Source organism: Bos taurus, chromosome 1 (genome assembly GCF_002263795.3).
Source record: "Bos taurus isolate L1 Dominette 01449 registration number 42190680 breed Hereford chromosome 1, ARS-UCD2.0, whole genome shotgun sequence".
Taxonomy (NCBI): Eukaryota; Metazoa; Chordata; class Mammalia; order Artiodactyla; family Bovidae; genus Bos; species Bos taurus.
Genome location: NC_037328.1, coordinates 86,139,472 through 86,149,705, shown reverse-complemented (window position 1 = coordinate 86,149,705; position 10,234 = coordinate 86,139,472).

The following is a 10,234-nucleotide window of genomic DNA, read 5'->3' as shown; positions in this document are numbered from 1 at the left end:
TGGGACTCCAAAATCACTGCAGATGGTGACTGCAGCCATGAAATTAAAAGACACTTACTCCTTGGAAGGAAAGTTATGACCAATCTAGATAGCATATTCAAAAGCAGAGACATTACTTTGCCAACAAAGGTCCATCTAGTCAAGGCTATGGTGTTTCCAGTGGTCATGTATGGATGTGAGAGTTGGACTGTGAAGAAGGCTGAGCGCTGAAGAATTGATGCTTTTGAACTGTGTTATTGGAGAAGACTCTTGAGAGTCCCTTGGACTGCAAAAAGATCCAACCAGTCCATTCTGAAGGAGATCAGCCCTGGGATTTCTTTGGAAGGAATGATGCTAAAGCTGAAACTCCAGTACATTGGAAAAGATTCTGATGCTGGGAGGGATTAGGAGCAGGAGGAGAAGGGGACGACAGAGGATGAGATGGCTGGATGGCATCACTGACTCAATGGACATGAGTCTGAGTGAACTCTGGGAGTTGGTGATTGACAGGGAGGCCTGGCATACTGCAATTCATGGGGTCACAAAGAGTCGGACACGACTGAGCAACTGAACTGAACTGAACTGTTTAATTTTTAAAATTCTGCAATCTGCAATTTGGGAGCCCTCTAATACATTACATTTATTTGTTGTTTTCAAAATTCTCTTAGTCCTTTTTGTAAAGGCATTTGTACATTTTCAATTAGATTGTAATTTCTTGAAGGGAGGTACTCATTTACCTTTTGTGTAACAGCTTCACAATTCAATTGAACCAACATAATTGAAAGCCTCAAAACATACTGTACACTAATATCCAGTATATACTGACCATCTTGACATCTATGTAACTAAAGAAAAATGAAAGTAATGATAACTAAAAAGAAGCATTTAAATGAAATATCCAGTTATAATAGGTCTCCAACTTGTTATTTATGAGACCCGTTACCATTGTTAGTACCATTCAATCAAATGAAAAAAATTGGCTATATACTATATGCCAGGCCAGGCATTTTGCTAGGTGTTTAAATTAGACATTTGATTAATATAAAATTCTTCTCCCAAAGAGTTCATGATGTACAAAGAATATGTATCTTCATGAGATAGGATTGAATTATAATTATTAAGTATTAAGGTGTTTTTGTCTCACAACATTCTCATGAAGTAGTTAAGAGTCTGCACTTCCATTGCACGGGGCATAGATTCCATCCCTTGTGGGGGAACTTAAGAACCTGTAAGCTGTGTGATATGTAAAAAAAAATTTTTGCATGGAAGATGCAATAATAATAATAATAACAAAACAGTATCATTAAAATGCCTCACAGTATGTTTACCTGGAAAACCAATGTCTTTGAATGAGGGATTATTGAGAAGATGAAAGTCAGAGTTAGTACACTTGTTGAGTTGCTATCAATTAATTATGTATTATTCCCCCAAAATGTCACCTTACCAAGGACAACCTTTTCCCCAAGAAGATAATTCTTAGTAGAGAAGAAAAAAATGTTTCTATTTTCCTGTCATGGTAGAAGAAGAATTTGCAAAGCAAGATCAGAAGAAGAAATAAAATACATCTGTAAGTGACTTTCAGGAAACAAAATTATAATAAAATATCAAGACTGCTTGGGTATATTAATAATAAGTTCTCAAGCCATTTCCTAAGTGAAGTTATATATTATTTGTTCTTTCTCATTATGAATGCTGAGCCACTCAGCAACAATATCATCTATGAATAACAGTATCATGGTTACTATTTTCATATTAAAGCTATGTACAATGTAGTTAGTAAATACATAAAGAATTCAATGGAAATTGAAGATTCAAGAATTATATCCTTTTTTCACTTTTCTCCCCAGAGGATGGAGAATCCACAGAATTTTAAAGTTTTACTCAACGTATGCCCATATGTGTAATTATGGCCGATTTGCATTGTTGTATGGCAGAAACAACACGACATTGTAAACATTTAAAAATGTTTATTGAAATAAAAATGGGGAAAAAAAAGAATATGACATTGAAAGAAATTGACCATGTATTTTCTTGTTCTTTACATAGCTAGCACTTAGCAAATAGTTAACATGTTGTATATATTCTAGAAACGTTTAATTGATGAGTGAATAAAAAATTATAAGTATCAGTTACTCTTAATGTCACACTAGAATTTTCAAAAATCCTATCTTTTACTCTATACAAATTTATATTTGGTTAGATTATATTAATCAGTATATCTAATAATGCCTGGCAGAGGGAGGGAAAAAAACCTACTTATGAATAAAAATCAGCTTTATTCAGTGGACAGAATCCATTACACCCTGTACATCCCCTGATTTTAAGACTTCTTAATATCAAGGTACCATTAGTATTACTGCAACTCCTTTTTAAAAGTTGTTAACTTATTCACAGGGAGCAGAATGAATAAGTGAGTTCATAAGAAAAGCAAAAAACGAGAACAGTTAAACCAGATAAAAAATTCATTGAACCTAAGAAAACGAAAAATCTTCTTATCTACCCTCAGTTAAAGTGGATATCTTATTTCCCATTTTGATTCAACTGCATCTACATGTTTATTTAGGAGTATCTTCCTCTTTACATCACCAAGGATAGATTTGAAGCAAAACAATTTTAATCAAATTCACATGCAGATTATATGGGTTCTAACCAATTCCTCTTATCATAATTGACCAGAACTCTGATACTGTCATGCTTTATAGAGTTTTAGAATAATTTTCTTTGATGCACATTTCATATCATTAGAAATGATATGGCCTGTTTTAAAAATATTTTATAAAATCAATTCTCTCTCCTGTCTTACTAACTCTTGAGAGTATTGGATAGTAAAATGTTTAAAAGATATGTATTTCCATCTTTTGGGCTTCAAAATTTCCTTTATATTGGAAATTGGAAAAAAAAATATTATTAAATTTCACATGTGTTACAAAGTAGTTATATCCCAAACCTTTTCAAAACTAATTCAAAGTATACATCATCTGCAGTTATCTTTCAAAATGCCTTATTATAAATAGTATAGTCAAAATTAACAAAAGCGGTTAAATTCAAAATACAGGGAATTTTACAGTAAAACTGCAAATGCCTATCATGTTTTAAGTTTGCACATCATCTTTAAAAATTTCAGATGTATCATACATTCATAAAGCATGTAAAAATAAGTCAATCTAGAGAATAAAAGTAACAATAGAATGAACACTGAGAAGGCCATTAACCTAAAACATAAACATCATTAGTGTTTTAGAAGCTCTTTTCTGATCCCTCCCAGGTTGAAAATCTTTCTCTCACCCATCCCAAGAACTGCTATCCTGACATCTCTGCTAAATATTCCCTTGCTTTTCCTTACAGTTTATATCACCCATCCCTAAGCAATTTCCTGTTTCTTGTTTAGTTTTGAAAACCCTGAACCTAGATGTATACAAAAAAGGCTGTATTGCCTCTGTTACATATACCTTCCAAGGAAAATAGAAACTGTACAGGGATTGTATGATATGATCTTGCTTCAGCTTCACTGAGAGTGTAAATGAGCCCTTTTTAAAGAAGTCAGTGACCAAGGCCATAAGCAAATAGGTAAAACATCTGTTGGAACAGTAAGGTAGGTTAACTTGAAAGATACAGAGACGATGCAACGTGGACAAACTTACAAAAGATCATTACTTAATAATATATTAATATGGCCAAACATAACAGAAATGTTTATGTTTGCATATATATGTATATTTATCTGAAGAATGTAAAAACATATATATATATATACTATATTACATATATTGCATACATGCATTGGGGAATGACTAGATCCTGAAACTAAGCCCTCATGAATGGGAGTAATGCCCTTATAAAAGAGGTCCCAGAGGGATTCCATGCCCTTGTCCCCACAAGAGGTTACAGTGAAAAAACAGTTGTCTATGAGAAAGTGGGCCCTCACCAGACACCAAATTCGTCAGCACCATGGTCTTGGACATCCTAGCTTCCAGAATAGTGAGAAATAAATTTGTTTCTTATAAGCCACTCGGTCTGTAATATTTTATTATACCACAAATGGGCTAAGGCAATTATATAATTTATTTATTTTAGAAAATTAGAAAGAGCCTCTGAAATTGAAAAGTATGATAGTAAAAATGAAAAACACAATAGAGAAGTTGGAGAAATCTTCCAGAAAATAGAGCAAAAACATTAAGAAATGTGCACTAGGAGACAAAATATAAGAAAATTAGAATACAAGTTTAGGAGATACCACATCCAAATAGTAAGCATTGTATTAATTCTAAGAGCAAGAACAGAGAAAAAGGAGAGAGTGTCATGAATTAATTCAGGAACATGACCTAAAAAGAAAGACACACAATACCTTCTGTGCATCCATAGATATAAATAGAGTCACATCAAAGTACATCATCATAAAATTCCAGAATATTTGAGACAAAAATAGTTAAAACAATCAGTTAAGTTCAGTCGCTCAGTCGTGTCTGACTCTTTGCGACCCCATGAACCACAGCAGACCAGGCCTCCCTGTCCATCACCAACTCCCAGAGTTTAACCAAACTCATGTCCATTGAGTCGGTGATGCATCTAACCATCTCATCCTCTGTTGTCCCCTTCTCCTCCTGCCCTCAATATTTCCCAATATCAGTGTCTTTTCAAATGAGTCAGCTCTTCGCATCAGGTGGCCAAGGTATTGGAGTTTCAGCTTCAACATCAGTCCTTCCAATGAACACCCAGGACTGATCTCCTTTAGGATGGACTGGTTGGATCTCCTTGCAGTCCAAGGGACTCTCAAGAGTCTTCTCCAACACCATGGTTCAAAAGCATCAATTCTTCAGTGCTCAGCTTTCTTTATAGTCCAACTCTCACATCCATACATGACCACTGGAAAAACCATAGCCTTGACTAGATGGACCTTTGTTGACAAAGTAATGTCTCTGTTTTTTAATATGCTGTCTAGGTTGGTCATAAGTTTCCTTCCAAGGAGTAAGCGTCTTTTAATTCCATGGCTGCAATCACCATCTGCAGTGATTTTGGAGCCCAGAAAAATAAAGTCTGACACTGTTTCCACTGTTATTCCATCTATCTGCCATGAAGTAATGGGACCAGATGCCATGTTCCTCGTTTTCTGAATGTTGAGCTTTAAGCCAACTTTTTCACTCTCCTCTTTCACTTTCATCAAGAGGCTCTTTAGTTCTTCTTCACTTTCTGCCATTAGGGTGGTGTCATCTGCATATCTGAGGTTATTGATATTTCTCCTGGCAATCTTGATTCCAGCTTGTGCTTCATCCAGCCCAGCGTTTCTCATGATGTACTCTGCATATAAGGTAAATAAGCAGGGTGACAATATACAGTCTTGACGTACTCCTTTTCCCATTTGGAACAAGTCTGTTGTTCCATGTCCAGTTCTAACTGTTGCTTCCTGACCTGCCTATAGGTTTCTCAAGAGGCAGGTCAGGGGGTCTGGTATTCCCATCTCTTTCAGAATTTTCCACAGTTTACTGTGATCCATACAGTCAAAGGCTCTGGTATAGTCAATAAAGCAGAAATAGATGTTTTTCTGGAACTCTCTTCTTTTTTCCATGATCCAGCGGATGTTGGCAATTTGATCTCTGGTTCCTCTGCCTTTTCTAAAACCAGCTTGAACATCTAGAAGTTCATGGTTCATGTGTTGCTGAAGCCTGGTTTGGAGAGTTTTGAGCATTACTTTGCTAGCATGTGAGATGAGTACAATTGTGTGGTAGTTTGAACATTCTTTGGCATTGCCTTTCTTTGGGATTGGACTTTTCTAGTCCTGTGGCCACTGCTGAATTTTCCAAATTTGCTGGCGATTGAGTTCAGCACTTTCACAGCATTATCTTTTAGGATTTCAAATAGCTCAACTGGAATTCCATTACCTCCACTTAGCTTTGTTTGTAGTGATACTTCCTAAAGCCTACTTGACTTCACATTCCAGGATGTCTGGCTCTAGGTGAGTGATCACACCATCATGATTACATGGGTCATGAAGATCTTTTTTGTATAGTTCTGTGTATTCTTGCCATCTCTTCTTAATATCTTCTGCTTCTATTAGGTCTATACCATTTTTTTTCTTTATTGAGCCCATCTTTGCATGAAATGTTCCCTTGGTATGTCTAATTTTCTTGAAGAGATCTCTAGTCTTTCCCATTGAATTCTTTTCCTCTATTTCTTTGCATTGATCACTGAGGAAGGCTTTCTTATCTCTCCTTGCTATTCTTTGGAACTCTGCATTCAAACGGGTATATCTTTCCTTTTTTCCTTTGCGTTTAGCTTCTCTTCTTTTCACAGCTATTTGTAAGGCCTCCTCAGACAGGTATTTTGCTTTTTTGCATTTCTATTTCTTGGGGATGGTCTTTATCCTTGTCTCCTGTACTGTATCACAAACCTCGGTCCATAGTTCATCAGGCAATCTGTCTATCACATCTAGTCCCTTAAATCTATTTCTCACTTCCACTGTATAATCATAAGGAATTTGATTTAGGTCATACCTGAAGGGTCTAGTGATTTTCCCCACTTTCTTCAATTTAAGTCTGAATTGGGCAATAAGGAGTTCATGATCTGAGTCACAGTCAGCTCCCGGTCTTATTTTTGCTGACTGTATAAAGCTTCTCCATTTTTGGCTGCAAAGAATATAATCAATCTGATTTTGGTGTTGACCATCTCGTGATGTCCATGTATAGAGTCTTCTCTTGTGTTGTTGGAAGAGGGTGTTTGCTATGACCAGGGCGTTCTCTTGGCAAATTCTATTAGCCTTTGCCCTACTTCATTCTGTATCCAAGGTCAAATTTGCCTGTTACTCCAGGTATTTCTTGACTTCCTACTTTTGCATTCCAGTCCCCTATAATGAAAAGGACATCTTTTTTGGGTGTTAGTTCTAAAAGGTCTTGTAGGTCTTCATAGAACCATTCAACTTCAGCTTCTTTGGTGTTACTGGTCGGGGCATAGACTTGGATTACTATGATATTGAATGGTTTGCCTTGGAAATGAACAGAAATCGTTCTGTCGTTTTTGAGATTGCATCCAAGTACTGCATTTTGGACTGTTGTTGACCATGATGGGTACTCCATTTCGTCTAAGGGACTCCTGCCCACAGTAGTAGATATAATGGTTGTCTGAGTTAAATTCACCCATTCCAGTCCATCTTAGTTCACTGATTCCTAGAATGTCAACATTCACTCTTGCCATCTCCTGTTTGGTCACATCCAATTTGCCCTGATTCATGGACCTAACATTTCGGGTTCCTATGCAATATTGCTCTTACAGCATCAGACCTTGCTTCTGTCACCAGTCGTATCCACAGCTGGGTATTGTTCTTGCTTTGGCTCCATCCCTTCATTCTTTCTGGAGTTATTCCTCCACCGATCTCCAGTAGCATATTGGGACCGAGCGACCTGGGGAGTTCCTCTTTCAGTGTCCTTCTTTTTGCCTTTTCATGCTCTTCATGGGGTTCTCAAGGCAAGAATACTGAAGTGGTTTGCCATTCCCTTCTCCAGTTAAAAAAAAGACCCCACACAAAAGATAGGGGCTTAGGGTTTCTTTAGATTTTTCAGTAGCAGCATTGGAAACAAATAGATACTTGAGCAATGCACTTCAAATGTCTGAAAGCAAATGATTTCCAGTTTAGAAATTTATAGCCAGCCAAACTGTCATCAGCTATGATGTAGAATAAAAATACTTTAAAACATAGAAATATTTACTTCCTTGCATCCTTTCTGAGGAAGCAATTGAGGTAAACAAGGAACACTAATACAGAAGAGAGGTGAAATGAATCTCCAGGATGTTGATGAAGGGAGATCTCAGGATGATAGCTGTGTATCTGGTCAAGAGTATAACCAGTCTAGTTTAGAGAAGGTAAAAGCATCTCTGGGAGAGACTTTGGAATTGAATTGCTGATAAGTAGTCAGAATATTAAATTAAAAAAATTAAACTCTAGGAAAAGTATAAAGTCACCCTTAAATCCTCGTTATCTTGTGTCTCAGCTCTGAATATATGAGTAGATAAATAGATAATTGATATAAGCTAAATTTCAACAAGATTAAATGGAAGGAAAAACAACAGAAAGGATGCATGTTGTAGGTGAGGCAGGAAAAAGAAGAGACCCAAGGCCTCCTCTTCAACAGAGAGAAGTCAAAAGATAATGCCCACATATGATTTAGAAATATAAAAGATAGCAAAATAATAAGCTAAAAAATTAAAAGCAGTTGTCCACAGGAAAGGGGAAATGATTATAGGTGGAAGTGGAGCACAGCAGTTTTCTAAAATTCCTTGAGAACTAATTGATTCTTCAAATTAGATAAAATCTTGGAAAAGAAAAGTTTAAGAGGAGATATCTGGGCTTCCTTGGAGGTCCAGTGGTTAAGAATCTGCCTACCAACGCAAGGCACATGGTTTTTATCCCTGATCCGGGAAGATTTCACATGCTGCAGGGCAACTAAGCTCATGTGCCACAACTGCTGAAGCCCATGCACCCTAGAGCCCATGCTCCTCCACAAAAGAAGCCACAGCAATGAGAAGCCTGTGCACCACAATGAAGGGTAGCCCCCACTCACCACAACTAGAGAAAGCCTGAGAGCAGCAACAAAGACCAGCACAGCCAAAAATAAAATTAATCAATTTTTTTAAAAGAGAGGCTATATAATTTTTAAAAAGAAAGAGAGGGTATCCTATGTGTTCTGAGGAGAGTCCAGGACTGAAAGTCTGAGGTCTGGTAGCACCAGTGGTGATTAAGAAAAGTGGAAGAATGTTCAGAAGGTCAATAGACAAGATATGGTTCTCAAGTTTAGATTCCTATTTTAACCTCAAGTTATCACATCATTTTTCTACTCATAAGCTGACTTCCATCACCATCTTCTTTAGGCAACTCTTATCATCTAACTCTTATGCACATTCCACCTTAATTAGCTTGCTAATACTACTAAGATGTTGTAATACAGCAGTTAAGGGCATAAACTTTAGAATCAGAAAGACTGATTTTAAAGTCTAACTTGATCCTTCATTTTGTTAGACGGTTTTAATTAACATCTCTGAGCTGTAGTTTTCTGTTTTTTTAAAATGAAAAATAATAATTGCCACCTCTAAGGGCTAATGAGAGGATTGAATGAAGCAATATACATAAAGGTGCTGAGTATAGTGTCTGGCATGTAATGAGTACGCAGCCATTATTAATAAACTCGAGAAGAGTATTACTGTTAGAATCAATATTTTAAATATGAAACTCAATTATTTGAAATCATCATGGGCACTTTGTACTTCTAAAAAATTGCTCAGTATCTGATTCATTGTCAGATCATAGAATCAATTCACCGGATCATTATTAACATTTTTAAAACTGTAAAACAAAGTAATAAGGAATAGACTAAAGTACTTTGTACTAAGGATTTATTTAAATGTTAAGAAGCTTTAGCCTGTGTTGATGGGAGGAAAGCACACTGTTAGAAGGTAGTTGTGTTTTTCTTCTTTAATAGTTATGGGAAAATAGGTTAAAGTTGATACAAATAATTGCATGTGTTTCTCAAAGTCTTTGCTACAATACTAAGCTACAATGAAAGTCTAAGGTCAAGTCCATGTTTACAACAAGCTAACTTCTAGTTTTCAGAACTTCCAAAGCCGAAAAAGAAACTTTTTGGAGTCCATAGCATCCTAGCTCATCTTTTATGCCTAAGAATAAAATTCTGCAGTATTAAAAACAAATTTAGTCTCTAAAACTATCTTTGATGAAATTTTGTATTTTAAAAGAATTTGGAAATTCTGTGGCAGCCTAGTGTTAAAGACTCTGTGCTTTCACTGCAAGAGGTACGAGTTCAACCACTGGTTGTGGAAATAAGATCCCACAGCCCATGCAATGCCTCCAAATATACTTTTTTTTTTTTTTAAATAAGAAAGAAAGAAAGCTATGTGCCAAAGAATTGATGTTTTTGAACTCTGGTGTTGGAGAAGACTCTTGAGAGTCCCTTGGACTGCAAGGAGATCAAACCAGTCAATCCTAAAGGAAATAATCCTAAATATTCTCTGGAAGGACTGATGTTGAAGATGAAACTCCAATACTTTGGCCACCTGATGCAAAGAACTGACTCGTTGAAAAAGACCCTGACTCTGGGAAAGACTGAAGGCAGGAGGATAAGTGGACGACAGAGGATGAGATGGTTGGATGGCATCACCTACACAATGGACATGAGTTTGAGCAAGCTCTGGGAGTTGGCAATGGACAGGGAAGCCTGGCGTGCTGCAGCCCATGGGATCAGAAAGAGTTGGATAC